Genomic DNA, 7192 nt, shown 5'->3' on the forward strand with positions numbered 1-7192 from the left:
CTCCCTCAGGTATGATTATTAGAAAAATTAAGCCAAGTCAAGTCTAACCTAGATAAATCTAACAGTTTCTCATTGGCTAGTCTGTAATTTGGACATCGGCAGAGTCTGCCACTTTCACAGAGTTCACCATGTCTGTTACCATAGCCCTCATAGTGCACTGTGTCTGTTACCATAGCCCTCATAGTGCACCGTATCCATTACCATAGCCCACGTAGTGCACCGTGTCTGTTACCATAGCCCTCATAGTGCACCGTATCCATTACCATAGCCCACGTAGTGCACCGTGTCTGTTACCATAGCCCTCATAGTGCACCGTGTCTGTTACCATAGCCCTCATAGTGCACCGTATCCATTACCATAGCCCACGTAGTGCACCGTGTCTGTTACCATAGCCCTCATAGTGCACCGTGTCTGTTACCATAGTCTACGTAGTGCACCATGTCTGTTACCATAGCCCTCATAGTGCACCGTGTCTGTTACCATAGCCCACGTAGTGCACCGTGGTAGTGCACAACAGCCCACAAAGTGCACCATGGTGGTGCACCATAGCCCACGTAGTGCACCATGGTAGTGCACCATAGCCATGGCTGTTAGCCTGACCCAGAGTGAAGGCTGTATATATGCAGAGACCCCCTACCACCATCCCCATTACCCTACGCATGTTCTCCCAGACCAAACAACAGGCAGGTCACCTTTGAAACCAGCTCTCCCACTGAACTCCCATTGCCTCTAATACTATCCCCATGCTGCGATCAAGGGGCATATTTTATAGGGTTTCAGAAATACCACGTGTCATTAATATGCACACAAGGGAGACTCCTGAAATGCCATGCACACAAATCCAGTCCATTCATCCTCTGGGTGCGCACAAGCAGGGGCACGCGCGCGCACACACACACACACACACACACACACACACACACGCGCCACACACACACACACACACACACACACACACACACACACACACACACACACACACACGCACACACACACATGCACACACACAAGCAGGATATACACAAAAGAATCTTTTGCTACTATACACACACAACCAGACACACATTTGTGCATGCGAATTGTACACACACACACACACATGCGCACACACTCACACACAAACACACACACACACACACACACACACACACACACACTAGGCCCACAGTGAATGCTGTGTTCCAAAAGGAATTTTGATTCTGATAATATGCTTGGCAGGAATTTCATCAGGGACCCAACTGCGTTTACCCGACCTCTCTGTGAACACAAAACTGCACTGAGCAGCAGACTGCCACTTCTCCCCCCGAAACTTCAAAAGTCATCTGCTCCCCAGATCCTGGTCTGGACTAACGAGCTGGTCAGTGCTTGCTGAGGAGAAGGGGATTTACCCATGATGCAGTGGGACGCGGGGGGGAGTGGCATTTACAATTCATGCTGATTTTTTAAATTATTATATTATTTTTAGCACTGACACCATGACTCTCTAACAGTGCTCACTTTCAACCCGAACTCCCCGAAGGACAAGCTTGTCCCCACTTTGTCCACCATTCTGGAGCCCGGGTCACACCTTCTTGACAGCTACATCCTTTTCCTCAATAAAAAAAGCGATTCCTCTTTGTGATTTTAAGGAAGTAATCTTTATTTTGTAAAGCAACTCTTCGGAACCTTTTCACTGAATCAGGACAATATAATAGTTTTGAAATACCTCAATGTTCTTTAAAAAAGAAATGTTCTGCATATCTGGGTGTTTTAAAAACAAAATATAGTATAAAAATGACCTACAACATGTTTCCAGAGGGCATAGAACGAGACAGCCAAATTGCTTTAAGAATCTTTAACACACTGCAAATGCAGCAACACGATATTGTCCAGAATGGCTGTTGGTTCCATCTTATGGTCAGACTTGAAAGCAGGTTTGCCTGGAGTCACTGTGTTTTGCTGCCCTGCGTCATTTCAATGCTGCTGCTAGTGAAGCTTCACTGATTTTCCAATCATTCCTTCTAGAGACTGCATCGCATGTGTTATATGAATCGATTGATATGTTCAGTTTTTATGCTTGTATGCCACCCCTGTGAATCTGAACAGTGGTGTGACTTTATGCAGTAGACAACTGCTCAGCTCAACTGTACGCAGCAGTCATTGATTTTAGAGGGCGGGTTTTGATAATCGTACTGAAACCCGTGAACAGAGAATGTTTGTCTGGTTTAGCAAATAAATGAGAGTAAGGAAATGTAGAGCTCACCCGTTACTTTCGCAATAAATTCTTATCAAATTCCATTAGAAGCACTCACTGAACGTTGTAGTAAATGTAAATTACATAATACAATTGTCTTTTATTAAAAGTTACAGTTAGAATTATAAGACTTTTACCATCACATAATGCAATTTGTGTATCTTTTATTTAAAAAAGGTTTATAATAATACATCCACAGTGAACTATCTACTGTGCAACTATGCAAATTCAAATTATTCCAGGGATTGATATCTTCAAAGCAAAAGTATTTATCTTGTGAAAAATTATGTAAATAGTGTGTAAAGATTGTGTAGAGATCATGCAAAAATGATGTAAATCATGTTGGTCTAACATGTTTAATGCGTAGAAGCTTCTCTGTCTTCCACAAACGTCACATAACACTTCCAGTGATATTGAAGTCAAACAGAATGAAGAGAATCTGAGCCCTGGTCAACCAACACGTTTCAGACTCAAGAATTTATCCTCCCTTTCATTTTGTCCCATTCTTTTCTAGACAAGACTTCATTGAACACAGCTGAGACAGCTGTAAACAAGGCTTGTGGGCAACAATTGAAGTGTCAATCCCCAAAGACAGCAGCAGTTCATGCCATTATATCAGAAATACAAACACGATTACAGTAACAAAGAGAGGATTACAGCACAATGAGACAAAAAGTGGCGTGGTTGGACTGAGGAAGAAGAGACGTAAAAGAGAGAGGACATGTTCTATAGGAGGCTTGAAGGAACCGATTGTTCGACTCAAGATTTGATGGCAGAAGGAAACCACATTGATTTCTTGTGTTCTCACGTCTCTTTTGCCAGTCCAGCCTACCATGAAGACAACCTCAGTCCTGCAGGTCTTCACAGGATAACATGTGGCATTTAGATCCCCCATGACCAAAAGAAGCTCACGGTCTCTAGCCATGGTTGCCCTCGGGACCAGATTTAAGTATAGCAACCCAAAAAGTTTCACATTTGTTCAAATCTCAAAGCATCCTATTGCATTTTCTTTTCGGGGTATCTTAGTCATTCTGTGCTTGACTGTTCTTAAATGGTATATACATACATACATACACTACCGTTCAAAAGTTTGGGGTCACTTAGACAATTTTGTGTTTTCCCTGAAATCTCATACTTTTATTTATCAAATGAGTTGCAAAATCAATAGAAATATAGTCCAGACATTGACAAGGTAGAAACAATGTTTTTTTTTTATTTTTATTTGAAATAATTTTCTACTTTAAACTTTGCTTTCATCAAAGAATGCTCCCTTAGCAGCAATTACAGCATTGCAGACCTTTGGCATTCTAGCTGTTAATTTGCTGAGGTAATCTGGAGAAATTTCACCCCATGCTTCCAGAAGCCGCTCCCACAAGTTTGATTGGGTTGATGGGCACTTTTTCATACCATATGGTCAAGATGCTCCCACAACAGCTCAATGGGGTTGAGATCTGGTGACTGCGCTGGCCACTCCATTACCGATAAAACACCAGCTGCCTGCTTCTTCTCTAAATAGTTCGTGCATAATTTGGAGGTGTGCTTTGGGTCATTGTCCTGTTGCAGGATGAAATTGGCTCCAATCAAGCGCTGTCCACAGGGTATGGCATGGTGTTGCAAAATGGAGTGATAGCCTTCCTTATTCAAAATCCCTTTTACCTTGTACAAATCTCCCACTTTACCAGCACCAAAGCAACCCCAGACTATCACATTACCTCCACCATGTTTGATAGATGGTGTCAGGCACTCATCCAGCATCTTTTCAGTTGTTCTGCATCTCACATCTGCATCTTCCTCTGTCCAATGTCTGTGTTCTTTTGCCCATATTAATCTTTTTCTTTTATTAGTCAGATATGGCTTTTTCTTTGCCACTATGCCCTGAAGGCCAGCATCCCGGAGTCACCTCTTCACTGTAGACGTTGACACTGGCGTTTTGCGGGTACTATTTAATGAAGCTGCCAGTTGAGGACCTGTGAGGCGTCGATTTCTCAAACTGGAGACTCTAATGTACTTGTCTTCTTGCTCAGTTTTGCAGCGGGGCCTTCCACTTCTCCTTCTACTCTGGTTAGAGCCTGTCTGTACTCTCCTCTGAAGGGAGTAGTACACACCATTGTAGGAAATCTTTCTTGGCAATGTCTCGCATGGAATAGCCTTCATTTCTCAGAACAAGAATAGACTGTCGAGTTTCAATTGAAAGTTGTCTTTTTCTGGCCATTTTGTGAGTTTAATCGAACCAACAATTGTAATGCTCCAGATTCTCAACTAGCTTAAAGGAAGGTCAGTTTTATAGCTTCTCTAATCAGCAAAACTGTTTTCAGCTGTGCTAACCTACATGCACAAGGGTTTTCAAGGGTTTTCTAAATATCCAATAGCCTCCTTACACAGTTAGCAAACACAATGTACCATTAGAACACTGGAGTAATGGTTGTTGGAAATGGGTCTCCATACATCTATGTAGATATTGCATTAAAAACCAGACGTTTACAGCTAGAATAGTCATTTACCACATTAATAATGTATAGAGTGTATTTTTGATGCATTTAATGTTAGCTAAATAAAAAAAAACTGCTTTTCTTTCAAAAATAAGAACATTTCTAAGTGACCCCAAACTTTTGAACGGTAGTGTATGTAAATATATATATATATATTATGGCAAGCCGTTCAGGAAAAAAACTATATATATAGAATGACTGCTAAGTCTGAATATATGGAATGAAACCTGAGAATATGGAATGAAGTCTGAATATATGGAATGAAAGTCTGAATATATGGAATGAAACCTGAGAATATGGAATGAAGTCTGAATATATGGAATGAAACCTGAGAATATTGAAGGAAAGTCTAAATATATGGAATGAAAACCTGAATTTGCTGCAACTACACTGCCATGTTCATTTTTAAGAATAGTAACATCGCCACACTGCCGATATCCTGCTGTCTCAACTTGCCAAAGCGCCGTTCTGTCCCTGCTACCAAGTGAGATATGTTGATCTGAGTACTGAGCTGTGGTGGTGCTGTAAATGTCTCTGTATCGTGCTCATATTGGTCGCGGTGTACGGAATTATTTTCATACAATGTTTGTATATGGTCAGTGTCTTATCAGTCACTCTCTTGCCATTTATCATTTCTGCCGGGTACCCAAAATGCTGCCAAACAAACGAGCCTGCCGCCATACCTGGTACCACAAACTGAAAGCACAAAATGGCGCAAGTGACGTCAGGTTTCATTCCATATATTCAGACTTTCATTCCATATATTCAGACGTTCATTCCATATATTCAGACTATCGTTCCATATATTCAGACTTTCATTCCATATATTCAGGTTTTCATTCCATATATTCAGACTTTCATTCCATATATTCAGACGTTCATTCCATATATTCAGACTATCGTTCCATATATTCAGACTTTCATTCCATATATTCAGGTTTTCATTCCATATATTCAGGTTTTCATTCCATATATTCAGACTTTCATTCAATATTCTCAGGTTTCATTCCATATATTCAGACTTAGCAGTCATTCTATATATATCGTTTTTTCCTGAACGGCTTGCCATAATATGGATATATATATATATATATATATATATATATATATATATATATATATATATATATATATATATATATATATATATAACAAAAAATGCTCATCACTGTAGGACAGATGGTGGAGAACGGTACTGAACGGGCCTAGACATGTGGAGGAAGACATGCTGGTACAAATCATGACCATTCTCCAAAGACCATTCTCTAAAGAACCTTCTTAAAAGACTGTTCTCTAAAGAACGTTCTCTAATAACCATTCTCTAAAGACCGTTGTCCAAAGACCAATCTCTAAAGACCATCCTCTAAAGACGCTTCTCTAAAGACCATCCTCTAAAGACCATCCTCTAAAGATCCTTCTCTAAAGACCTTTTTCTCTCTGCTGCAACTCCACAAGCTTCTCTCCACATGCTGTGCATTCCTTGATTATTTTGGACGCAGCTAGATTAAATTCCACAGTAGTCCCTCTACACTCAACATCCCCCAGCAGTGCAAAAATCCAATATTCTAATGAGATACTGTGTCTCTCACAGGAACAGATTAAGATACTTGGATGGAATGGTTGACATATAAATCTTCCCACTGAGATTAAACCCAACCTGATCATGCAACAGGGAGATACAGGAGAAGCAGGGAAAAAAAACAACTCAACCAACCTGAAACTTGAGTGTTGAACATTTCTATAACAGCTAAAAGAGTTGAACTAATTATAGTGGCTAATTAACCTTATTAATTTCAAATCTTGTAAGGAGTAATTGAAAGCCAGAGCCCAGCAGGTGTTCTATTTCTTTTTCTACCTCTCCTTTCCTGGCTTTCACACCTTATCGTTTTGTTTCGCCTCCACCCAGAATCTCTCCCTGTCTCAAGTCCTCTGGGCACAGGCTGCAGCTCTCTCTAGACTCTGTGATACAGTATATGCCGGAGGCAGAATGGAATGCTTTGAAAATTGATGCTCTAGACTCTGTATCTTCCTCTCTCTCTCTCTCTCTCTCTCTCTCTCTGTCTGTCTTTCTCTCTCTCTCTCAGACACGTGCACTCACTATTACTCATTTCCGAATGCCTCTCATTTTTTTGGTGTTTTCATATGTTTTAAGAAGGGAATCTCTTTAAGAAGAGAATCTCTTCTGTGCAATGCTTGTGTAACGTTATGCCTCAGATCTTGAGCGGGAAACCTCAGCCACTGTGGGAAGAGGCTGCACATAGTGAAGCACTCAGAGCTGCAGGAGCCCTCACCTGTTCAGAAGCCCTCACCTGTTCACCTGTTCAGAAGCCCTCACCTGTTCACCTGTTCAGGAGCCCTCACCTGTTCACCTGTTCAGAAGCCCTCACCTGTTCACCTGTTCAGAAGCCCTCACCTGTTCACCAGTTCAGAAGCCCTCACCTGTTCACCAGTTCAGAAGCCCTCACCTGTT

Source organism: Brachyhypopomus gauderio, chromosome 10 (assembly GCF_052324685.1).
Source record: "Brachyhypopomus gauderio isolate BG-103 chromosome 10, BGAUD_0.2, whole genome shotgun sequence".
NCBI lineage: Eukaryota > Metazoa > Chordata > Actinopteri > Gymnotiformes > Hypopomidae > Brachyhypopomus > Brachyhypopomus gauderio.